General features: G+C 42.8%; 1 protein-coding gene across 1 annotated transcript in view; it reads right to left on the reverse strand.

Moving 5' to 3' along the window:
* LOC130259361 (stAR-related lipid transfer protein 13-like) overlaps nucleotides 1–20941 on the reverse strand; it is a 283596-nt gene extending 262655 nt beyond the window's left edge. The window contains 1 exon segment of the mRNA XM_056503592.1: nucleotides 20822–20941. The gene's annotated coding sequence lies outside the window, so the exon portion shown is untranslated.
* Between the last annotated feature and the right edge of the window lie 5589 nt (nucleotides 20942–26530).

The raw sequence follows: 26530 nt of genomic DNA on the forward strand, positions 1-26530 counted from the left end.
ACTGGGCACCCAGTGCCATCTAACCCCAGAGCTGTGGGACAGCCTCTGAGGGGATGTGTGGGGTGCTGGCAGGGGGTCCATCCACACAGCTTTGGTTCCCTGAGCAGCACATAAAAAAAGCATTTAACAGCTTTGTGTTGCAACCCCCATGCTCAGCATTGCCTTGCTTTGGCTGTCTTGCAAGGAATGAAAACCATAGCCTGTAAATATTACATACTCCTGATTATGAACCTGATTAGACTGCTGAGGAGAATGGGACAAATCAGATGCTTTAGGTACATGTAGGAAGGATATACAGGGCAAGGGCTGAGTTTGGACCTGATTGTCTTTGCACTGAAATTATTTCCATCAAGTAATTCACATTCATAAACTAAAGAACATAAATGGAACATTGCAAATGATGGATTTCCAAAGGCCTGGGCTGAAAAGAGCTTACTGGCTAGGTCATAGAGATACTTGGATGACCCTACAGGTTGGCTAAAATTGTGTTCAAGGCGGTGGTAAAAATGATGGATTACAATCACATTTGTGTGCTACATTACTAAGTAATGAACTGCACTGTACTACATGTTTTGCCTCCAGGAACATCTACTTATGTCATTCTTTTTAGTCATCTTTTTGCAGCAGAACATCATGGTTGGATAACCAACATCTTTAGTTTCAGGAGTTCAGAATTGTGCCAAATCTTTAATGTCAATTACTGTGTGTGAAATTAAATATTTAAGGATTCTATGGACAAAAAATTTAAAATCCAGCATGAACATCCATTAGCAGAAGTTTTTCACTTTTGCTCCCAGCCTCTGAATTCAAACCCTTGACATGTCAGTGAGCACATTCACAAATAAGTGGATGTAAGAGGAAAAGCAGGACAGTGTCCTCCCAACAGCATCCCTGCTCTCAGCTCTATCATGCCTTTAGCATGGTCTTGATGGCCTGACCTCCAACAGTGTCCAAATGCTTAAAGAAGTAGAAAATAATTTTAAGGGATGCATCAAGTACTTAAATTAATTAAGTGTCCCATCTGATTGTCAACTTTAGGAATGAGCTTGCAAACTTTGGTGTGAGGAAAAGCTTTTCCTTAGGAAAAGAGCTGAGGCTGCATGAAGAAATGAGTAGGCTGACATTTGCTCCTGCCCTGGATCCCAGAGCACTCAAAAGGCCTTTCAGTGCTTTGAAATGAAGCAGCCTCATGCAGTTCTCTGGCCTAAGGTAATGCCTTTATTCCTCATCAAAGATGAAGCTTATTTTCATTTTTATCATCGTTTTTTTCAACTTAGGGACTTTGTGAGGATAACACCTTATTGGAGTAAGTGATACCAGCTGTTATGTGATAGAGAATGTCTCAGTAATGATTTTTAATGTGGGTAAAAGACTGTATTGCAATAAACAGAAAATATGTTTATCCTATTACATGCCAAGCTAATGCCAAGGATAAAATCCTCTGTGATTTCTCTGTGTGCACACAAACCAGATGCTGACAGGCCCAGCTGCAGACCCCATTTTACCAGTTTATCCAAGTCATCCTCAGTAAATAATTGCATTTTGTCTTCTTTCTAATCTAATTCCATCTATTATCCAAAATGGATAATTTCCAGGGATCGATTTATAGCAGCAGAAATGCCTGCAAAGAATAAAAATTGTATAAATCTACTTTTTAATATATGCAGTGCACAAGTCTTCTGCCAGCCCTTCTTCCATGTGAGCAGGTCTGAACATGCTGGATGTTGAAGAAGAAAATGAGAGGCATGAACCACAGTCTGAATATCCAGTGTTTATGCATCTCATGTGGCAAAAATGAGTGCAAGGCAAAAATCACTGATGCTGGTGATGGCATGCAGGTGATGGCACTGCCTATAGCATGAACTTATATATTTACTCACACTCTCTTCCTGTCCATACCTCTGTTTCTTGCCTTGTGTTAGATGGGAAGTTACTCACTCACCGTCACTTTTTTGTTTTGTGCCTGTATGGCAGCCAGAACAGGGGATGGCCTGTGCCAAAAGGTAGCCCAAATTAAAACACCTCCATGTAAAAAATACATGCATTAAGTCATTGTCTGTATGAGGTAAAGCAGCCTAGCAGGGTAAAACTATCCAGTTCTGGTGGGACAGAGGTCATATCTCTCCAGCTCTCTTTTTTCTACATTTTTTTCTATATGAAGCCATCTAGGCACTTAAGAATGTTCTAGCACCTTCTCAATAAATGCCCTCTATCACTGTGTCTCAAAATTCAACCCAGTGTTTTAACTGGGGAATGTCTTCAACTGGAAAAAATCCTGAAGGAGCAAAAGGTAAGATAGATCCCCAGGAAAATAAGAGAAAAGCAATAAAAGTGAGGAGTCTTCTTTTCCAAAGATGTAAATAAGACTTATAAGCTCACAGCCCCAAGGGAACTGCATGTCCTAGCCATAAAACCAGATTGGTTATGAAATTGGATGTTTGTTTAATTCAATGGCATTCATGTGCCTGGCTCATCATAAATCTTAATATGTAAATCATCCAACTACATGGATTTCAGCATGAGCAGATTTCACACTGATTTCCATGCAGAAGACATTAGAGAATTCCTGATTTAGTCATTAGGACTGTTTCAAGGGGTATTTAAAGGGGCAGAAATGTGTCTCCTGTTCTCAGTGGCCTCAAATCCTATAAACTGAGGATGGGGTTAGGGACCACTTCAGGTGCAAGCCTGGGTGCCAGTACAGACCCTGCTGCCCAATCCCCATCTGGGCCAGACATAGCTCTAAACCATGCCCATGCAGTGCTGGGGCTTTAAGCCCACGTTGTGGTTTGGATCCTTTGGGAGTCTCATTTGGGGATCAGGACCCTCTGGGCCGATTTCTGAGTCAGAGAAGGGCTCCAGCAGCCAGTGGCATCTAGGGCATCGAGCAGATGCACGTCTCCACGCTGCAAGCAGGAACACATGGACAGAGGGAAATGGAAGACATCACCAACTCTGCTAATAGGTGGTCTGAGCTGCATTTTTAACACAGAGTTTATCATGACAGTTGATGTATTTTAAGGCTGGATGCTGCTGAGCTCATTCATCTCACAGAAGGCGGCAGCATGATGGAGCATAAAAACACACCACTGACACAAAAGGAGACTGAAGTTAATTTAAAAACAAAGCTTAAACATCTGCTCCAAGAACCAGCTCTCTAGTGGATAGATGGGAGCACTAAAGTTTGAAACATTAGAGAGTGTTTAACCAGTACCACACCAGCTGTTAGACGTTTTTGGCAATGGTGTAGATGTTATCTGGCAAGTTCTTGTGAGCAGCTGACAAGAATGAAGAGTGACATATAAGAAACAGAAAATGCCAGCCATATGGCATGAATATTATGCTAATGTTTCAGGTGTCAAGCAGTAGTTGCTTGTGTTTAATTTGAGGGAGCAAAATTTATATGGATTTTAATGATTACACGATGTTATACACAATTTCATTTACATCCCCAGATTGTTACAACTATAATTTTGCCACTTAACAGTAATATACACTGAACTAAATTTCTCCACTTAGGAGCAATGTTGTTATCTTTATGGCTTTAATAACACATCTCCACCTCACCGGTATAATGTTTATCCCTGCAGTGCCACTGCAGAGGGTGAATGAGCTGTGATCCAGCCTCAGGGCACAGCTGGCTGACACCGAAGCCTGAGGCTGTTTGGTAAATAGCAACAGCCTAAGAGAAGTGCAGCAACCAGGCTTTTTATGGGTGTGTCTCCACAAAAGTAAATTGCCATGATTTGACCCCCAAACCTCAGCGTGCATTTTCAGGAGGGGATTCTCACAGCAGACTGGGGTCTGAGCTTCAGACACTGAAGGGGAGCCCCACTGGCAGCTCAGCTCTGCCACCTTTCCTGAAGGAACATGGTGACCAGCTGCTTTACAGACCACATGCCACATCAGAACCAGATGTTTTCACTGAGAAGTGGAAGTGGCAAAGCCTGGTGCCATAAAATTTGTGTCCTACTTGCTCTGCATCTCACCCTTAAAGAAGCTTAGATCAGCCTCATATCTCTGACAACAAAGGGAAAGGAAGCCCAGCCTGAGCTGCTGGATTGTCAATAGCTGTCTCATACAGACAAGGCATAAAAGTGGCTGTCTGGTGAAAGTGAATTTGTTTGATGATTCATTTTTTGGGCTGAGGCAGCTTCTTCTTGGTCAATGCATAGAGTAGCACGTGATGTGTGACATCTGTGCTGAGGCATGAGGACCATGGTTGGACTGATTGTGAAGAAGGCCAGCACCACTTCTGTGTCTATTTATAGAAGGAATAAAAATTAAAAAAAAATAAAAGAGAAAGAGAAAGAGAAAGAAAAAGAAAAAGAAAAAGAAAAAGAAAAAGAAAAAGAAAAAGAAAAAGAAAAAGAAAAAGAAAAAGAAAAAGAAAAAGAAAAAGAAAAAGAAAAAGAAAAAGAAAAAGAAAAAGAAAAAGAAAAAGAAAAAGAGAAAGAGAAAGAGAAAGAGAAAGAGAAAGAAAAAGAAAAAGAGAAAGAAAAAGAAAAAGAAAAAGAAAAAGAAAAAGAAAAAGAGAAAGAGAAAGAGAAAGAGAAAGAGAAAGAAAAAGAAAAAGAAAAAGAAAAAGAAAAAGAAAAAGAAAAAGAAAAAGAAAAAGAGAAAGAGAAAGAGAAAGAGAAAGAAAAAGAAAAAGAAAAAGAAAAAGAAAAAGAGAAAGAGAAAGAAAAAGAAAAAGAAAAAGAAAAAGAAAAAGAAAAAGAAAAAGGATGGAGATGAATTAAACAGCTGCAAAGGTCCCACTGTGATGAGATCACAGACTGCTTACTGTTACATTATTTACATCCATGCAAAAGGTTTAAGTGGTAAAAAATCTCCTTATAAGCAAATTTATGGGGGAAGTTTCCACTCCTTGTGGTATTATATGGTGATTGTATCATGCAGGTATGATCAACACAGCCTGAAGTGTGTTGTGAGGAAAGGAACTAGACAGACACACGGAGCAAATTGTGGAGCACACCTGGGAAAGATGCAGGTGGGTAGGAAGGCTGGGTACCCCCTTGCTCTGAGAGGAAGAGAGGAATTCCTACATCTTGCAAGCACTCCTTGAAGTATTTGTGATGCAGGTCTTTGCTGTGAAATTGAGCTATGCTGAAGATATAATTAAGTAGGTTGAAAATGTCTGCCTGGTGCCACCTGCCACAGTTACAGGTTATTACTAAGTGGATGGAGGATATATTGGCTGGAGTGAGCACTTTCTGTCATGAAAGCTCCCAAAGTTGGCTCAGATGTTGCAAGACAGACTAGCTGCCTGCAGCTACAAGTTGAGCCGTTCTGTGTCGAGCTCCTCATTACAAAAGCTCCATGAAGGACAGGTTGCCCTCCACATAACCTTGGCATGGCATTGCCAGTGTGATAATGTTTCCATTGCCCTTAGATGCAAGACACAATTTCCAGGTTCTTTGGGAGAAGCATCTTCTGCTGTTTCTAGCAGGCTTTGGAGTCTAGGCAGCATCAGTGTCTCCTGTAAGCCCTCCCTGTAAGCCCACTAGAGCCCCTCAATTTATTACCTACTTGTCACACTAATGCCATCTCAGAGCATGTCTGCCTGCTCTTGACTGCTGCACTGGTGCTCCTATGAGCAGTGTGAGCTCACAGTGGTTTTATTTCCTACTTTTCCTAAAGGGCGTGCATAACCAAGCTTTTTCAAAAGCACAGTCTGGCTTCTTCCTCTTTGAAAATCTTCAGACCAAGCCTGCATCTCATTTTTCTTCACTATATAGTTTTGCACTTACAGGAGTGTAGGTCTACAACATTTTCAAAGCATTGTTGGATGTATTATTCATATAAACCCAGGGCTGATGCTAGTCCACACATCCATCTGTGAGGTTAAGCTCTGTGAACTGCATTTTTACATGTAGAGAACAGCTCTGGTCATAATGCCAAGTGCAATAGCAATTACAAAAGGAGGAAAAATGTTACCCTGCAATTATCCCCCAAGTACTGCAGAGGCAAAGCAAGGGCAGTGTTTGGGTAGAGCCAAAAGTGAGGTCTCAGCCTCATAAATGGGGATAGGATGCAGCTGTCCCACAGTATGGCTCTGAGCTTTCAGTTTAGTACACTGTCAGTCTTGCACCAAAGATATCTTAGATCTATATATATAAGATTACAATAATTTTAATTTACCTGTTTTGTTTTGCTCTGAAGAGAGATTAAGCCATCTGGTCTCACTTTGGAAGTGACAACCAAAAACTGTTGGTAGTGACAGCCATTAGCTCAGTGATGGAAAAAACACTCCCTTCTCACAGGGTAACAAGAGGCAGGATGTGAGGAAATGGCCTCAAGTTGCACCAGGGGAGATTTAGATTGGACATGAGGAAAAAAGTCTTCACTGAAAGGGTTTTCAAGCAGTGGAACAGGCTGCCCAGGGAAGTGCTGGAATCACCATCCTTGTACGGCTCCAAAAAAATGTAGATGTGGCACTTGGGGATGCGATTTAGTGGCGAACACAGTGGTGCTGGATTAACAGCCAGACTTGGTGATCTTAGAAGTCTTTTCCACCCTTAATTCTATGGTTCCATGGAAATAATGGAAGTTTGATAATTTTGGGGTGCTGCAGCAGCAGTGATGGAGCAGCTGCATGGGAGCAATGTGCGATGTGGTGAGGCAGAGATGCGGTGAGGCAGGAAGGTGCCAGCCCCTGGAGGGGAGGACATGGGAAGGAGTAGCAGAGGGCAGTGTGGATGTGGGCAGGCAGGAGCCAGGGGACAGGAACACTGCTGCTCCCTGCCCTGGTGCTTTTCCTCAGTGGGCATTGCATTTCATATCTCCGTGTTGCTGTTCATCCTCCCACCTTTTGCTTGTGATCTTTTCAGAGCAGGACCATCTCCTAATACATGTTTTTACAGTGACTTGCACTGTGAAGCCCTGATCTTGCTTGAGGCCTCTAGTCATGGCTGTAATACAAATGATAAATCATCATCATAAAACAGGACTGCACAAATCCATAGCTCCTGCCATAACTCAGGGATGAAGTGTCAGCAGCGCACAGACGTGACAAGGTCAGGGAGACCATGGAGGGCCAGAAGTGAATGCTCACAGAAAAGAGGAGGTGCTGAATGGCTTTGAAATATCTCTAAAATGTGTCAGTGTTATATCCATGTCAGTTCACAGCTGATTTCCTTCACTGATGTCAGCTCCTGACAGTGATGTGGCCGGGAGAAGGACTGAGCCACACTTCACAGGCACTCACCGAGTGCAGCTGCATGAAAACAGGCACACACAGCTGGTGGTGCTTCCCATCCTCAGGCTGCTCTGGGGGCACCAAGCTGGCAGCCAGGCTTCAGCAAAAACATTTCTTTGTCCTTTTACTGATGCCTAGAGACACTTGCTTGTGTCTCCTCTCTTTTTTCCTCTGTCCCATAGAGTGTGTGGGTATCTCATGCAGGGGGTTTTGGCAGTTCTGGAGAACTATTCCCTTTCACCTGTGAGTCATCTCAGACGTACACAAGGATCATTGGCCAAGGAACTGCTTTCCCAGGCAGCCTCTGGGCCCATGGCTAAATTCCCTGACAGATCCCATCCATTGCTTGAATCTGCACAAGTCAACAACATGCTTTGCAAAAGCTGTCATCACTCTCTAGGGTTACACATTTTTTCAGTGTCCCCTAACCTGTAGAGGCAAGGAGTTTGGGAGACCCAGAGCATAACAGGAAAAATTTGCTGCAGGAATGTGAGGAGATGATAGTGAAAAACCCAGCAGTTCTGTCCATTCAAAGCAAATCAAATAAGCAGAGAAATATCTTTAAGCCATTTTATCTGGCAAGAAGCCATGCTGTCTTTTCAGCCAAAGTGTGATGCTTGGAGAAAATGTAGCTTCAGTGAGTTGAATAACAGGTGAAAAAGAAGCATGAGGGGAGAGTCAAGCTGTATTTATGGAAAAAATATTTTGTCCTTGATGAAGGATTTATGCTATTTTTTCCTCAAGTTTCACAACCTCCAGGCAATAATTCCCAGTTTTCCTCCTTAGTCCTGAGATTAGAACTTTCAAAATATTTTTAAGTGTTTCAAATAAAATGAAGTCTTTAAAGCCTTTCCTGCTATAGGCTGCTGAAGGCTATGCTGTTTGTCACATTGGTTTAATGGCTTACACAACCAGGAAAAATCCATCTTGTTCCCAGTTATGAGTGCAGTGTAAGGTGCTTCTCTAGTGACTCCTGTTTGCCAGATGACTTCATTTGTAGACAGACAATTACAATACAATGTTTTATTTTTTCAGCATCTATGTTGTTAATTTTTACATTTGGTATTGAGTACTCTAAATGAAAGCAGGTTCATTGTTCAGTGACATTGCCAAAATCACGCATGCTATTGCAAGAAAGAAATCAATCCCAGATTCAGGTCCTGGTGTATCAGCAACACCAGAATAACTGCTCTCACTCCATCTTTGGGGTGTAAATTTCCATAATTAGGATGAGAACTGGGCCAAATAGCTTTGGCACAGATGACACAGTAAATCAGATGAACACAGAGAATTAAAACAATGAAGCAGGAAGGAGAAAAGCAGGAAGGGCTGAGAAGTGACATCAAATAAAGAGATGTGAAACAGATGTGCTTGAACCTGAGCAGGGATACGCTTTGAGATAAATGAAACAGGCAACAGCACATGAGGCAGTTTTCCCTGGAGAGCTACCCAGAAGTAAAGTGCTTTAAAGAAGAACTTGAATTCTGAGAATACACCATAGTCAGTATGATAACACATGCATTAGGCATGAGAGAGACCAGCACAGAAAGTGATCCAGAGCCAGAAAAGGAGAAAAAATGTTCAAGAAATTGGAAGTCCAGACAGAAAGCAGAAGCTTTGAGAATGTACAGAAACCAGACTTGTGAAAGCTGGACACTACCTGAAGGCAAAAAGCACATTAGTCTTCATAAAAAAACTAATTACAATAATTTGGACTGCACTTCAGTACGATGTAAATGGGCTACTGAATTGCTTAGCATTTGATGCAGTGCCACTAAAGCACTGCTTGGACATTCTTGTCCTTCATTCTACTGCTGGGACAATACAACAGCCCTTAGAGCACCACCACAAGGATGCTCTCTCTAGGCTGCCAGTGCTTTTATCTTGCTATATGAAGGTCAGATCCTGGCAATGTTAGGCCAGCAGTCCACCATTGTAATACTCAGGCACCCTCTGAACCACCTTATTTAAATCCATACAAAACAAAGCTCTTTGCATCCTGGTTTCAGGAGATCAAATTGCCATCCTCTCTTACCGTCCTCATGGATACAAACTTGTGGTCCTCCTTGCTCTGAGCTCATCTTTTCTATCAAAACTTACAATTCTTACAAAACTTACAATTCCTTACTTTTCCCAGTTAACAGCAGCAGATTCAACTCAGACTAACGCCTGCCCCTCTGGTTTCCTTTTCTTTATATTCAAAGTTAACATAGCAAACATTAAACAAATATTTTATATATTTATACTATTTATATAGTTAAAATCTTCCAATACAGTTACATTTTAACATAGCTAACATAGCAACAATCTTCAAAATAACATCTTCAAAAGTTACTTCTGTAGTACCCTGCAGCTCATGCTCATCTGACTGTGGTTAAGTGAATGTGCACTTTCATTCTTCTTTCTACTTTTTATTCCTACTTCTACCTGTTGTTGTGTTTTGTTGTCATCTTACCTCCCCAGCCCTCCCTGAGTTTGGAGCAGGGTGGGGTTGTGAAGCCATCTGTCTGTCTGTTCAGTCACTGTGCTGCCAGCTCTTCCACCATGGAAAGCCTTCACTGTGGGCTGGGCTAGGAACTATTTGCTCTCATTACCATCACCTCTGGGAAGGCTAGGAGACATCTGTTGAATCTGTGCAATAGGCCTGACTTCCATCTACCCTTTGTCTTTCCAGCTGTAGAGACCCACCCTGATGTCTCATTAACAAAGTAAAAATAATGACACTGCTTTGTTTTCCCCACCTCCAGGCAGCTGCAGAACCTTCCCTGACCAGCTGTAAGCCAAGTCTCTTGTCCCTGGAGTCCTAATGCTTGAGAAACCCACTAAGCAGTCTTAGTTTGCAGTTTGTTTCCCTTGTGCTCCGTGCCTTTCAGCTGGCTTCATCTGGGATCAGCAATGGAGGGAATGATGTGGTGTGGGGGAGATGGTGCTGCCTGAACTCATGGCAAAGGAATGCAAAGGAGACAATGTCAGTGGCAGAGGAACAAACTAGATATTAGGTCATTTCATTCCTTAGCTGTATAAATTGGTATTTCAGATGATGGCTACCATGAGTTGCCCTCCCTTTTGTGGATCCCAGTGTTTCTCTTTCTTTACTGCAATGGCCTGCAAGGCTTGGGCTCCTCAGAAGGCTTTTCCTGGCTATCTTGGCTTTACAAGTGGTTGACAGTGACAGCCCTGGAGCTGTTGGATGACTAAGGTAGCTGGCAAAGGCTGAGCTCCTTAAGTAACTCAGCCACAAACACCTCACATGCAGAAAAAATGTGGGATTTACTAATGGGTGCAGCTCTACCAGGAGAACTAGGACTATGGTCACTAACATTTTTGCATGCTTTCTAAGCCCTGACAAATTTCTGGAGACTTTCTCATAGTCATTCTGCCCCATAGCATCTCCTGGAGAAAAGACATGGAGCTGGCCAGAGCACAGAGTATCACTTCCCCATGTCACAGGAAGATTTTTTGAGGCTGCCTCCAGCAGACAAGATCATGGAAAAGAGGAGAGGGACTGAGAGTTAGTCACTCCCACTTAGACCAGGGCTGCATCCTCGCTGGTGGGTGTGGCCTTATTTCCATGATTTTCTTGGCAGTTTGGAGGTTTATCATCAGATAAATTTGCTGGCCAGGTCATGGGTGGGTGCTGCAGCTCTGAAAGCACAGCACAAGGAGTTCCTCATCCTTGTTCCTGCTGAGGTTGGGGAAGAGAACCCCAAAATTGTCTCACACACAAGGACATGACCTTAAAATAACAATTTTTCAAACATTTTTGAGGAACACATATTGCTGACAGAGGATTTGAGGCAATCTAAATCTTAGGTGAGGACAGAAATTCTGTGAAGCTAGCTTCAAAAAGGATTTAGTTTGACCATATCTTTAACCTGGGGGTTGATTAAAAGGAGAGAAGTTTAAGTGACTAATTTCTATATATATATATCTATATATATATTCTGAAATATAACAGGTTATTAAACACACAACCTAACAGCTGCTGAATCTGGCATTGTTCTCCCTAAGCATTTGGAAACAGAGTATTTCAGATGATTAAGCAGCTAATAAAGTCAGAGTCTTTGCTAAGTAGATGGATACTAGCAATATTGCAAAGGTAATTATAGATTTCTATCAAAAAATTCTTGACTTGAAATATTTATTCTCAGACTGAAGCTAATACGCAGGTCTCAGTTAAAGAAAAATATTTTAGCCACTTTTAAAAGGTTTCCAATTTGCTCTACTGTAGTGCCTTCCAATTACTACCAATTTCAAGGTGTAAGTTTTCAGATTGAGTATTCCTTTTCTCAGGGTAAATCCTCACCAGTTGTCACATAAAACTAGTTTTCCCATTACTCATCTTCTTATGCTTTTTGGCAGCACAGGGATGCTTATTTCCTTTGCTTCTTGTCAGGCATTAGGCAGTTGTGATATCTGTGCCTCTATAAAATTACATAGTGGTAGGAAAGGGTCAGGAGAGCAGAAAACAGTGTTAGGGGTTTTGCAAAAAAAAAATCACAGGAGGATCCCTCATGCACAAAGTTATTAATTTGCTTCTTTGTTGCTATTTCAGCCTTTTTTTTTTTTTAATTGATCTTTAAGATCCTTTACTCATTCTCTGTGAGGGCCACTAGAAAATCCAGGGTATGTTTTAAAATCTTGCATACTCAGCTATGTCAGCTAATTCACAGACTACAAAAAAAAATAAAATTCTTTACATCAGTAACTTATCCCATCATCACGGAGGAGCATGCAGCAGAGCTTGTACTCACACTCAAGCTAGTTTACCTCTGATTATTTTTGCCTAGTTTATAAAAATGTAATGGATACTCATTGCCATTTAGTTGAGCCAATCCACATCATACAGCACTGCCCACGTCTGCTTTGCTTTGCATTTCTAAGTGTCACCTCCTTTGCAGGCTTTATTAACCCCATGCCCTGCCTCAATACACTCCATTTTCCTCTTTGAAATCCTGTCTTGAGGACTCTTTGGTGTTGTAAAAACTGTGAGAAATGAGATGGCAGTGGCTCAAGTGTAGAACAATCGAAAATATTTTAAATACATACAAAGAAAAGATGTTGTTGCATTCTTCTCCTACCATTTGGGTAGTGCTGCATTTCTCAGAGGAAGCATTTCTGAGAAGCAGGGAGTTTCTGGGCATGTGTGTGTGGCACCTGGGCTGGAGGAAGAGCACTGGAGACCAGCAGGCTCCCACCTCACATGTGGCTGTGTCTCCCTCCTGTGCCAGCATCACCATCCCTGGGGAAAGGACAGCCCCTGCTCACCTATAAATGCAGCAAGGACATGACAGTGACCACAGCAGCGTGGGCAGCTTAACCTGCTCGGATGTTGCTGTGAAATGCCCGCTCAGATTTCATGTCCACACACAGTAAAACACACATAAAGATGCCAGATCTGAGTTCTAGCCCTTTAGGAAGACCTGCTAGGTTCAAAGAGGGCTGCTGGTGGGTTCCATCGTGCTGATGAGCTGCAAAAATATCAAAACCACAAGCAGGACTGACTTTATCTATCCCTTATGCACAGGAAGATCAGTTTTACAAGCCAGCTGTAAATAAAGGGTGCCAGCAGCACCCATGGTCAGAGGGGGGGTGTTGCACCAAGGATGCAGCACAGGGTGTGTTACAAATCACTGAAAGATGTAGAGTTTGCTGCAGATTGGTGCGAGTCCTTGTGTGTGCAGGATCCAGCAGGTTTTGGAGGCTACTACAGTGCATATTAAACAACATATTCTTCTGCATCTAAATATGGTTGCCAGGTAAATTGAGAACTAGGTCCAAGCAAAATCCCAACTTACATGACAAAGTTCAAGGAGACATGGTTTTGTTTGTTTTTTTGGTTTTTTTGTTTAATTACTAGGTATGGAAGGACATGCTAGCTGCTATTTTCAAGGCACTTTCACTTCATGCTGTTCTTGTATCTAGGATTTTGTTCCCATTTCTAGAAAAATTTGAGCCTAATAAAGAGTATTCTAACCTCCATTTATTTCAGAGGGCATCAGCCAGCTAGATCTTTTATTTCTATTGTCAGTGGCAATTAGAAATTGGTGACAAAAGTGATTATTGTGGATGCAACTGCAGAGTTATTTATAAACAGCTAGATGCAGAAGAAATGCAATTTAAATTTCATTGTGAGCAATATTCAGTTCTAGAGCTCTCTAATGCACAATTCATAGCTGCTTAAATTGTAGTCATTATTCTCATACTACAATACTTCTTGTCATGACAAAGGGAGATTACTTTTCTGTCAATTACTTCTGCAAGACTAGTTAATTTACTTGCAAAGGATATGGAGCAACACCTCAGTTCCATAGAGATGATTCTCAGAAGCATTTGGCAATTAAAGTTTGGGAGAAAAGGCAAATGGAAGTCACCTCCAAAAAGTAAGAAAAAGGGGCAGTGAAGAGCAGCAGTGAAGAGCAGATCTATCTCTGCCAACCTCAGAGCCGCAGAAACCTGCACTGAGGACCTGCACGAAGAATGCTCCTCTCTGTTTCAGGATTGAGCAGCCACTGAAATCACTGGCAGCATTTGAAATCACTGCCCCTGACTACCTGTGAGCTGTGCATGCCATTATCTCTATAAAACATCCTTCTCTTTGGCATCTCCTGCTGCTCTCTGTGTGTTTGTTTAATCCACTTTGGAATGGAGATAGCAAGAGCCAAAAACATGAGGAGGAATGTTATTTTTACTTGCTTGGAAATTCTGTGTGAGCTTTAGCATGGCTGGCTTGGATACCTGCCTGAGGCATCACAGCTCCTGACCCTGGCAGCATAATTTAAGTTGTTGAAGTTTTAATGCCTGAATTCCTTGGAGGGGCGATGGAGCAACTGTGCAGCATTGCCCAAGAGACAACACAGTGCTCTTCCACCACGCTTGAAAAAACTGCTTCAGGACGGTTCTCTCTTCTTTTTCCTTCATGTGTCTCCACACATAGGTGTGTGGCACTTAGGGACATGGCTTAGTGGTGCATTGATGGCTGGACCTTAGAGACCTTTTCCAAAGTTTTGCACTAATCCTGTGATCCTATGAATGAGTGCTGGAGCATCACCCAGATCCCTCTTGCTAAGATCAGGGGTATTGTGGGCAGGAGGTGCAGCTGTGCCTTCTGCAGCCTGCACTGGCTATGGGCTGGCATGACATGGTACTGTCACTGCCCAGCCTGCAGGGAGTCACACCCACAAAGAGAGAGCAAACAGCACCCAACAGAGACAGCAAATCTTCTTCTCCCTCCATGAAAATAGTGGAGAGGCCTTTGCAAAATGGGGCTTTCAAGAGAGGCCTCAGATTTTGTATGAAGGATGGCTGGGGTTTTATATCCTACCTCTGCCCTGCAGCCAGACAGGGTTGCTTAAATCACCTCAAAGTTGAGGTCACAGGTATTTTTCTGTAAGTGGAGCAGAGCAAGTGGAGTGCAGACACACCATGTAGCTGTATTGTCATGCACTGAGTGCAGCTGGCACAGCACAGCTTCACCTCTAGGTATTATTGCAATTAAAGTGATGAAACAGCAACAGCACAGGCATCCTGGACAATGATGTTTGTGTTTAGGCATGTCAGACTATGCTGATACTGATATCCCAAGTCTATATTGGCATCACAGCTCTCATGGAGTTTTGCAATGTTTTAAATCCAAGCCCCTACCAAATTCCAACAAATACAGACAGTCCTCCTTCCTGACACTGCTCTCTTGATACAACAAGGGGCAGAGCATCCTTATCTTTCCTCCCCAGCCTGAGCTGCCTGCAGGTGCTGTTGCTGTGCTTTGGTGCAGAGAATTTCAAAGGCAGAAATTACACAGGAAGGAGTTCTCAGCAGAGTTTATAGAATGTTTCAGGGCACCTTAACATATGTTATTTCTGTTCCCATTAGGTTAATGGATTTGCAGCACTGCTCAGCCCAAAACTAGACTCTGCTCCAGCCACCCATAAAAACTTTAGAAAGTGTTTAAAAATCATGAATGTTTATGTTGCCTATAATTATTTTCCATTTCAGTTGCCTGGATTTTCTTTTGGGACACATATTCTTGGTTTACATGTGTCCTGGGTTGGTGTTTTGTCTGCTCCTCTCCCGCTCCCACACCTCGCTGTCTGCATGGAGCTGCCGCCGGTGCCCTTTCTCCCCCCTGGGGGGGTGGTGCCCCGGGGCTGTGCTTGCTTGGTTTGGGCTGCTGCTGCTGCTGCTGCTGCTGCTGCTTGCTGCTGCTTGCTGCTACCCCAGCCCTGCTGCTTTTGCCCTATTGCTTCTGCCCCGCTGCTGCTGCTGCTGCCCCGGCTCTGCCCTGACTGCTGCTGCCTTCCCCTTCCCCCTTCTCTCCTTCAGCTCCAAGATCTGTACCGGCTCCGGACGGGACCTGGACATCAGAGACTGCCTCCGGAGCCTGCCCAAAAAGCTTCTCGCCCTTCCCAGCAGCGACCGTCTCTCACTTCGGTGAAAACAGTTCTTTTGTCATCTGGGATTGTACTTTCCTGTTGCTGGGAAGTGTTTTTTTCTTGTGTTTGTTAATAAACAAGTTTTTCCACTTTTCCCCCCGAGTAAAATTCTCTCCGAGCCCAGTGGGGGGGAGGAATTGTGAGGGGGGTTTAGTCTGGGGGGCTCCTCTGGAGGCTTTTCCCCAGTTTTGTCCTAAACTTGGACAACATGAAGGCCTTGATCTTACCTTGAACAAAAGATAAATCCACATTTGTTTCCAAGAATTAGAATTAGGTAGGACTAAATTCTGCAGGTTAATAAAGTGTAAGGACAAAGAGTGTAAAGATATATATGTGTATAAAGGTACAGGTTGGAATTTTCAAAGTTTCAGCTTGAGACAATGACAGACAATATCCAAAATTATTTAGGTTTTTTCCTTTGGCTAAACTCCAAAATATTAGAGTCAGTCCCACTTGTTTTTTCACAAGTAGTCTTTAAATGCCTCCTGTTTAAAATATACTTAGTTCACTGTTTGTGTCACTACAGTAACATGCCAGGGAAAGAGCTCTTAGCTCTCTATTCACAGAGGGACAGAGAGAAACCACATCAATTTCTGTTTCTATGTGATATGAAAACTGTTGAAAAAGGTAGGGGTTTTTAAGTCTAGATATGCTGCTCAGGTTGCTGTAATTTCAGGACATAATGCATCTGGGGTTGGAATGTTGAAAAAGGCAGTTGTGGCTGTAAAGGTTTTGGGATCAACAGTGCTTGGGATCCCTCTAATTTTTCTGGATAGAGCCAGAAGTCTTGTGGTCTGGCTTGCTCAGTGGTGCACCTCCCTACAGCCCTGCACATTCCTCTTACATGTGTGATCCCAAATGATGCCCCTGCCTTTGACATATGAATACAGTTGCATTTTTTTTCTGAGAACCCACAACCAGAAATTTAATTAAGGTAATTTAATTTGTCCTCAAAACAATGTGCTATGCATTAATTAAAGTAACTTAATTTGTCTTCAAAACAGAGTATTATTCATTTACCCTAAGGCATGAGACACATAGCACAAAGGGCAAAAAACATCAGAGGTACATGACTCTTACTCATACCCTCATCTTCCCCCTTGACAGCTTTTGTGCTTTCTCATTTTCAGCTTCAAGGAGCATTTGTGTTGTATTAGCACCAGTCTGTTTTTACAGCGCTTTCCTTTGCCCTTAACTCCCTTCCTTTCACACACTGCTTCTGGACAGCTTCTCTCAGGTGACTCAGAAGCCCCAGTTTTGCAAAGCTTTTGTGAGAGTATAGTGTGGTACTTCTCAGTCCTGAAAAAACAGAGATATTAGCAGTGCTGTGACCAAGGTGTTATCTTCTAGCTCCACAGACCTCCTTGACTTTTTGGACTCTTTGGTATGTGCTCTGCTTCTCTTCACCTTGATCATTTCTTTAACCCCTGTTGACTAACTGTACAACAAATATCCTCATCTCACAAATGTGCATGTGGAAGCAGAGTGTTCATTTTTAAAACAAAAATATCAGGCACATTTTTTTTTATAGTTTCCTAGTGGAACTACTTGTTCCAAAAAAACAGCCATGCATACCTTTTATCAGCAACAAAATGCTACAGAATACTCAATAGTTATAAAAGGTAAGGTTTTATAAAACTTTAGGTTTTGTTAATTTAAAAAAATTTATAAAAAAATGTTAATTAGGCTGCATACGTCATGTAAGTATTTTGTAAGGTAAACCTTGTGCCCATACAGACTAAATAGAGTGCTGTTGTTGAGAACGTGCCCACATAGCACATAAATACCTGATATGTAATGATAAAAAGTACTTCAAAAGAAACTATTTTAGCTACAGTTCAGCTGAGTCTTAGCTTCATTTAATCCCCACTTCAGTGGTAGATATGAACACACTTCATTCTAGGAACTTGGGAAACACCAAAGAAGAACAGGCCTGTTGGCTTTGCTGGCGTGTTTATTTCTTGGTGATACTGAATGTTTAGAGACGTGTGTGTTCCTGGAAGTCCTCACAGCAGGTAGCATTTGTAATGAGCTCCTTAAAATCTGAACATACCCTGTTTTGTTTGCCCTTAGGAGTAACTAGGAAACCAGCCTCACCCCAGAGTCCATGTGGAGCCATCCCCTTCAGACCCTTTTGTAGCTTTGGCATTTCCAGCTAGCTGAGATGAATTACTACTGGTAAAAATACCCCAGAATTCAGTTCTTTAGCTGGAGCAAGAGAGGTATAAACTGGATATTTCTGACCAGCAGTATCAGTCAGAGCTGGCTCTTCCATTTGAGACAAGGCCAGCTAACAATGCCTTTGGGAAGAACCTCAGGAGATAGGACAGGGCCTGCAGAGAGCCACAGAAAACCTCTCCTCTCTGTGGTGCAGGAGCTCTGGACTGTCCTAGCGTGCAGAACAGGGAAATCACAACGCTGCAAGGAAGCCCCACCTATAATACAAAATAATCCCATTAGTCTCTCCGCGACAAAGACCTGGGAGCTGCTTTGCTGGGTAGGTGGCCGTGGGAACAGTGTGGTTATCATCACACAACAGAGACGGAAACCAGAGCTTTCTCCAGGAGTGGGGAAGCAGCTTCCAGGAGTATCACAGGGAGCAGCACTTTCACAGCTAGAAGCTTCCTAAAACAACATCACCACTGCAGAACATCACAAACATAAAAATTATCAAGGAAAACCTAAAAGCTTTCCAAGCAGGAGGAAAGAAAATGAAGAGTAACACATTTGTTTGCTTTCTTGAGATAGATGTCAAAAGGTTAGACAAGGTATGAAGGCAGGTAGCTGGATTTAGCTTCAACCTTGCACAGGCTGGAAACACAAAGCTGAAGTTTGTGGAATAAAAGTGAATTGCTGTTTAATCTTTGCTTTTGGAAGAAGCTGGAGGTGAAAGCACAACTGAGAGCTGGCAGGTCCATCCTTCTGCTAGCAACTTTTGGTTTATCTCCTTGGCCAGCCTGGCAGGGATGGCAGCTGCCTGTATTGAACCACATTCCAACCCTGGTCACACTGGAATGAATCCAAGGTCATGTCATTGACTTCAATGAAGTTATTCTCTATTCATTCTTGCTGGCTGAGAATCTGCCCCATTCTATCTAGGCAGCAATATCTAATAGAGAAAATACTGCCAAATTAAGGGAACAAGAAGAACCAAACTATGCGACATGAAGAGGAAACATTTTACATTATAAGGATTATAGAGGCCCTTTAGTTTAAGGACTTTATCAGCATTTTAAGGACAGTTGGCTGAAATGCATTTCTGTGTATGCCTAGATTTTCTTTTAATCCTCATTTGCTATTTTAGAAAATTAAAAGAAAATGTATTGATTTCAATATTATGGAAATAAAAACGCTGCAGTTTGTTCAACACAGAACACTAATTCATTCTACATCTATGAGCAGGACTCTTCCATTTAGGATTTCCTCCACATCAATTAAGAAGGCCTCTCTGGCCAAAATATGTTGACTTTCATGATTTTCTCTGAGGCGGCACTTTTCTCTTGGTGCCAAATTCAGTTTTGGGAGAAATGCTGTGTTTTCCTCTGTTGGGTAAACCTGCTATACTGACCAAAAAAAGATAGAGAAAAGGAATCAAGGTAAGGGAAATGTTTCATCACTGTATTATTTCAAATAACTTCAGATTAATTCTCAGCAGGGCTTGATGACACAGTTTATCTGACTTTAGAGAAGCCAGTGGTAACCAAACTCTGCAACCAATGATAAAAGAGTAGCAAAAAAGTTATAGGTTTGCTCCAGCAGTTCATTTGTTAAAGAAATACTGACATTTACATTTAGCAGGCAATGGACTGAATTGCCTCACTGCCTGTTGTACTAAGTTGGTATCATCCCATGTTATGTGCTCTGACTAATGCAGCAGAAATGCACTTGTATGCCCACACCTCTGGATGCTGTTTGTGTTGCTGCCTGATCTGGAGGCACCCAGATGGGGAATGAGTGGTGATGGATCCACCAGGGATGGGGCTTCTGCTGCACCTACTTACCAGTAACTTGCCACTTACCCACAATTTTCACTTAACCTTTGGATTTCACCTGGACTCACCAGAATATAAATTTATAAAATGATGCAACACCCTTGCCAAGAAAGAGAAACATGAAGAAGATAAGAAAAGCATGCATGCCTACTAAAGAAAATGTATGTTAAATTGAGAAAGGTGTTAGATTGTTTTGGAAAGCTAGAAAGAGCTGTGGAACAATCCAGATAGGATTTAAGACAACTTTTTTCTTTTTTTCTTTTAATTTTTTTAGAGCATGTATCTCAGCTTGCACTAACATCAAAGTGAATCAAGAAAAGTTGTAGCATATAGCTCTTTTCACATAAGACTGTATATCAAATAACAGTCTAGGATGACAGGGGTCATTTTAGACCATCCTGGACAGTTCCCATAAGGAAGTGAAAACATCACAAACCTGGAGTGGCAAACTGCCTGCTCAGGTTTGGACTCCTGGTCTGGATATCAACCCCTAGAGCTCTTCCACAGAAATTAATTTCATTATTCCTATGCAAGAAAGAGCAGGTTATTAATGTTCCAGCTACAGAAACAATCCTCCTGTGCTAGTGCAATGTATCTGTTAGAATTAGCTCTGTAAATCTACATCACAATGGACAATATTCTCTTAAACTAATTTCCTGCAATCATCATTAATTGGCCAGCTTTCTAACACCTGGTACCAACAGATTTTTCATCCAGCAAGTGCAGTGCCACACAATGGTAACAGCAGGGTTTTACCTAATCCCTCTCCATATACAAGCAAACATCAAATGTGCCTGCAACAAAGACACACAGACCAGCCTGACATTTGCTGATAACTCCCAGGAGATTCTCCCTCAGTACAACTAGTCCTGCTCAAACAGATTTTCCAGTGGAAAAGATGATTTGAAATAATTTCCAACTAGACTAATTGCACTCCCTTGAAAAGAACATCCTTCTCTTCCTCAGTGTGCACATATATTAGTCCAGCTGTAAATGCAGCTAACACTCTGTGAAGTTTTCCAAAGCAATAATTATTTGATCTTATGAGAATTCACAACAGCTTGCTCGATAATGAAGTTGTGCAGATATATATATACTTCATGCAAAGTTGCACACACACACATACGTGCACACACACAAAATAAAAAAGGTAATAAAAAAGTAGGCATTTAAAACTGCTTTTAAATTCCACTCACAGTTTTGAAGTTCAAGCATGAAACTTCTTGCCTTGCATCTGTAGCTCCAAGCTGCCTGTGGAGATAACACAGTCCATCAGATATCCTGGTTTTGTTTTCTTGCATAAAAATATCATCAGTGACAGGCAGAGGAGCGGAGTCCAAGGGCCAGCCCCTTCAGCGGAGCACGCCAATCGGGACACCGGCAGCACGTGTGGAATGCTGCACGGCCACGGCCACGGGCACAGCACCAGTGCCACTGTCCTGGGGACACAGAGCCCAGGCTCTGCCTTGCCCCTTAATGGTCTAATAAAAATAGTCTCGTTTACCACTATATTTAATGCTTCTTCGCTTTTTCTCTTAGTTGCTATTCTAACCCCATTTACAGCTTTGTATTCCAAACTTTATCCCTGCAAAACCACGCCTGTGGAAAAGTCCTAGGCGTTGATAGCCCCTCGTACCCGGGGGCTGGCAGCGCTCCTAACCCTTTGAGAGCCTCACCTGGGTCTTCTCCCTGTGCTGATGCCCGCAGGCTCCCTGCTCCTCCTGCCTCTGCAGCAGGATGTTCGTGCAAGCTCCCCGCACCAGCTCTGCCCTGTGCCGTCAGCCAGAGGGGTCATTTTCCTCTTGCATCTGTTCAGCTTGGCGACACTGAATGCGACCCGCTCAGAAGTGGCGCTGAGGGGCACAGAGCCGCCGCTTCCCGGCTCCGTTTGTGCCCGTGGCTGGCTCGGAGCCGGGATGAAGGGAATGTGTGCGGGCTGGGAGCGCAGCGCTCGGGCCGGAGCTCGCACACCGCGCGACATGTGACTCACACCTGCACATCTGGAAGGACACGCCACCACATGCCGGGAAGGGAAACCAGGAAACGCACAGGGCTAAAGCCGTGCCTTTTCCAGCCGGAGGAAGAGAGCTAAAGGCCTTCCCACCTCGCAGCTCTATAATGCCAGCGCTGCCTTTATTAACCCAGCTTGATCAGACAGCCTGGCTTTTGCTCTCAGGGTGCAGGTTAGAGTGGACAGGCTGTGATAAACACTGCTGTCTCTAGTCTGTGAATAACTTGCTGGTTTAATTAAATTAATTTTGCTTCTAATTTCTAGCTTAATAGATTAGTAATTCACTAAGGGGTCATTTTACAATATTTTCCGATGCTGGATTAACCAGGCAGGTTAAAAACCTACACAAAGCTCCATTTTCCACCCTCAGAAGCCACTGGTTTCTCAGAGGAAAAATTCCCACAGAATGTCAGTGAGACAGGACGGACTTCGGTCAGTGAAATAAGTTCCCGCCGGATTCAGGGTGGGATTTCCCATTTCCAGAGGCTAAGGCCAGCACACCCCAAGCAGGAAATAACTCTCCGTTAGCAGGAGCCAAGAACCTTGGTGGAAGCGCTTTCTTTCATCGGCTGCCGGTGGGGCAGGGAGGAACCAGGAGGGACCGTCTTTGGCGCCTGGAAGGTCTTTTGCAAATCTGCAACGAGGAGCAAACTCCAGTTTCCAGTTCCCAGCCGGGAACATTTTGTTCAGAGGTTTCCAAGCAGCTGGGGCAAGGCTGGCCGGAGGTTTTCCTTCCTGATCCTGAGCCTGGTTCCACACCCAGGGCTGGGCAGAGGGGTGGAGTTGGGTCAGCCTGCCTGGCCCTACCTGGGGCTGGTGCAAACCTTCACCCTCTTTTGCTGCTGGAGAAGATGCACTGTCTGGCTGCACTTCGGAGGGAGAGGCAGAGGAAAAAATGCTGAGCCTTGTAAAACGGGTATTTCCACTGTGCCTGAGACCTTGCTGGGGTGATACAGGGGAACCTTCCTGCACAGCCAGGGCAGAGACCTGTTCTCAGACTCACTGGCTTCCCACAAGCTTTCAAAGGCTCTTGCTTCAATTTTCATTTCTTGGTCCTACACGAGGTCAAACCTCCCAGACAGTGCCCATCCAGACCCGTGCCCACATGGCAGTGACAAGTGGGACAGTGAATCTGCACTGGCACTGGTGGGAGACCTGTTGTGGGTCCTGCTGTGGATGCAGAGGGGCAGCACAGGTGGCACAAATTTGCTTTGGGCCTGGGAAACTCGGCCTGATAGACAGTGTTTAACGTGCAGCCAAGCCAGGTTTTGAAAGCTAAGCATGTACATACATGAGATTTAACAAGTCACCTTACCACAGCAGTGAGAGATGGACAGTCCTGACATTTCTCTCAGCCTATTTACTTATCAGCACTTTCTTCAGCTGTATTTTTTGTGTAGAGTTTGCAGACTTTGTTTGATTTTAAAAGACAGCGAAGGGAAGTTTAATTTTCTTTTCTTTAAAGAAGGGCAATAACTGGATGAAATTAAACACATGTTAAGGAGGGTTTCAGTCAAACTTGCATTTGAGATGGACAGTCCTACACTTTATACTTGTTCCCTCTTATTTGCTACATTTGTTTGGGTCACTAGTGCTTTATGCTGCAAACATTGGCACCCCCTTTTGTCAAACACATGATACATATTCACTGTCCTGGGTAAATTCATTGACTCGCATGAAGCCCCCTGGACAGGCAGGTACATGTGTGGGCAAACAGTTGTGTGACTGCAGTCTCAGGATGAGACCTTCAGTGGTACCTAGGAATCCAGCTTGCACCATTGCCAGAAAGGTGGGGTTCTTCTGCAGCTGAAAGGCAGAGCCCAGGAGGAGCTTCAGCCCTGCCTGGAGTACCAGCCACAGGAGCTGCTGGGGCAGTGGTCACTGAAGGTCACACAGGTACCTGTGTCTATCTCTGTCTCTGTATCTCCCCTGCATTACCCCAAGGCCAAAGTGCAAACAGGCATCTGAGTGAAGAGAAATCTGTTGCAACAAGGTGTGAACACAACAGGTGTCTCCAACCTTTGCCACCAGACGCTGCGTGGTTGCCTTCGGCACAAACTGTACTTTACTCTGCTAAGAATCCCACTGGAATCTCACTGTGCTTACTAAGACTTAGTGGGAGCTGAAGGAGAAAAAATAATCTCCAGAGAGTTTAAGTGAGGTTTGATTATTCATGGGAGCAGCAGGGGAATGGTAAAATTCTCCTGGATTTGTTGCGAGCCTCTGGCATTGCACCAGACTGCTGTTTTCCAACCACTCTCTTTTTTTGGGAAGCCCTTAAATCCAGACTGTAACTCTAGATAAGTGAAATTCTGCATAGATGATGAAGAATCAGAGGACAACTCAGGGCTGCCCTCCATCTAGTGTATTTTGGGTACTTTAAGGAGTTTTGACTCATTATGGATCCTGGAAATAAAGTTAAATCATGCACCTTTTGTAAAACTCTCTCCACCAGGGGCTATTCCCTGTGGACTCTGTCTGCAATGCAGCAGCCAGAAAGAACAAGGTCTGTAATTTTAGTTCAGGTATATTTGGGCTTATTTTTATTCACATGAGCTACAGCAAGCTGTAGCAGGGCTACAGATGCCACTTCAGCTGCAGTGTTTCCATTAGGGCTGATTTACTACTCAAAAACAAACAAAACCAACCTAAAAACCGACAAGATAAAGGCAATTAAATAAGTGTTTAACAACAATATCTACTTGTCTTTGCAATACTTTTCATGGTCTTGTGGTTTAGGCCTGCTTTATGGTCCTTTTAATTTCATGAAATGTGTGGCATGCTGTCAGTATTTTTTTCAGCTCTTGAAATAACTGATAAGCAATGTTTCATTAAAAATCTCATAGCAAGGATTTTAAAATAATACCTGAATTGAATTCAATCCTATCGTGTTGCCCTAGAATGATTTCTTAAGAGTGTGAAAATGGGGAAAAACAAATTCCTATCTAAAATTCTTCATGTATTACACCACGAAAAGGCAAGAATGCCTTCCAGCTGGTTTGATTATGTCATATAATGATATCAACATAACAAATATGTTTTATTTTCCCCCTAGATAATTTCAGTTAGTAGCTAGAAGTATCACCCAGGTCATAAATTAATTTTAAAAAGTAAATATCATTAACGCTGAACTGCATTTCCTTCCCAGAAAGTAAGGTCAAAGTTCTGGTTTAAAAGGCTTTTTTTTTCAGTAAAGTTAGCTGTTTTCAGCTGCATAAAACCAGCACTTTGAGGATGAACCCAAATATTCTAGACTGAACTTCTGAGGGAAACTGTTTCTATGAATCAGCTCAACCAGCTCCTCTCAACAATGGAGCACTTGTGACTGTGATAGCACCGTCCACTTTTCATTAATATGCAGCTATCAGTGTGGTGAGTCACAGCAGAAAGCTTTTAACAACTCTTCTCATAAATACCACACACCATCTGGTAACTGAATCAAAAGGTTACGTGCCAGTTTTACTTTGGGATAGAAAGGTCTGTTTTAAATTTACACCAATGGTCTCAGGTGCACAGATATTACAAAAAAATTAGTATAGAAACGTCATCCCACCCAATTCTTCAAAACTACAGCTGAGAATGAAAAAAATTTTATTCAGTGGGAAATTTTGACATTATACTGTTTGTTGTCATTGCAAGTCAGAATTACAGGACTTGAAATTTTCATTATTCTTGTCAAAAAATACCAATATTTTAAATTTTTTTTTTAAATATATTCTTGGGGAAAATGTCTACATTAGGTTTCTTGCTAAATTATATTGTAATGAAGTGCTCTGACATGCCAAAAATACAAAAAAAAGTTTTCTTCCAAATTTACTGGAGTGACATAAAATACTTTGCTTCATAGCAATTCAGTTTGAGATTTCCACTTGGTGACCACATCACCTCATCTTGCAGGAATGCTGGCTCCTGCCATCATCCCATCACTCAGGCTGGACTCTGATTAGGTCACACAAGAAGGCCTGCAAGTCCCCTGATGCAGCTCAGTCCATGACAAAGCACAAGAGACTTAACAAGAGGAAACTTTGGACATTATCACTGCATTGGCAAACACTGCACAGTTAGAACTCAATTTCTGTGAAACTCAGATAACTCAGACTGCTGAGGTTTACTGTCCTGACATAGAAGTTAAGGGCATTTTGGCTGGAAAGGGTTTAAATGCTTATGAGATGTATTAATTAGTCTAATGAAATGTACTTGTCAGAATACACTTCTCTCCTGCTACCCATACATTTTTCAGTCTCCATTTCTCAGAAATGAACCAATTATTATCTAACCCCTTTCACTGAAGCTGCCTCCAGTCAATTATAGAGTGTGAACTTAAACTGGCTGCACTCCAGAGGTTACAGTGGGAGGGAAGGAACTGTGGAGGTGATGGAGGGACTGAACGTGACTCGAATATCCCACGGGGAGCTGGAGGTGAAGATGTATTACAGTGTATGGGCCCAAAGGAATAGGTATGCAAGAGGTAAACAGGAACAAATCAATATTTAGAGTATAAAAATAAAATCCTACCAAATGATGTATGTCTCCTTTTCTTAAGCAAATGTTAGGAAAAAACTGTTTGGAGGTTTCCCTGGGCACAGTTTCAGAACAAGGGATACAAAATCCCAGGGGAGGGAAACTTACGTGCAGCTTACATCTGTCCTGCTCTGGGGTAACTGTGCCCCTCAAAGTGCTGCCTTCTAAATGCCAGCAGAAAACTCTACCTCCTAAATGTCCCTGTTTCTCCACCCCCACCCTGCCAGCTGGCTGCAGCACTATCCCATTTCTGAACACCAGCTTCACAAAGTACTTCACAGACACATCTAAAAGCCTTCCACATTCCCCATACAGAAATGTTTGCCTTCAGAGGCTGATACCATCAGCTTTGACCATTTTTGCAAGGCACTGG

This window comes from Oenanthe melanoleuca, chromosome 1, assembly GCF_029582105.1.
Source record: "Oenanthe melanoleuca isolate GR-GAL-2019-014 chromosome 1, OMel1.0, whole genome shotgun sequence".
NCBI classification, from domain to species: Eukaryota; Metazoa; Chordata; class Aves; order Passeriformes; family Muscicapidae; genus Oenanthe; species Oenanthe melanoleuca.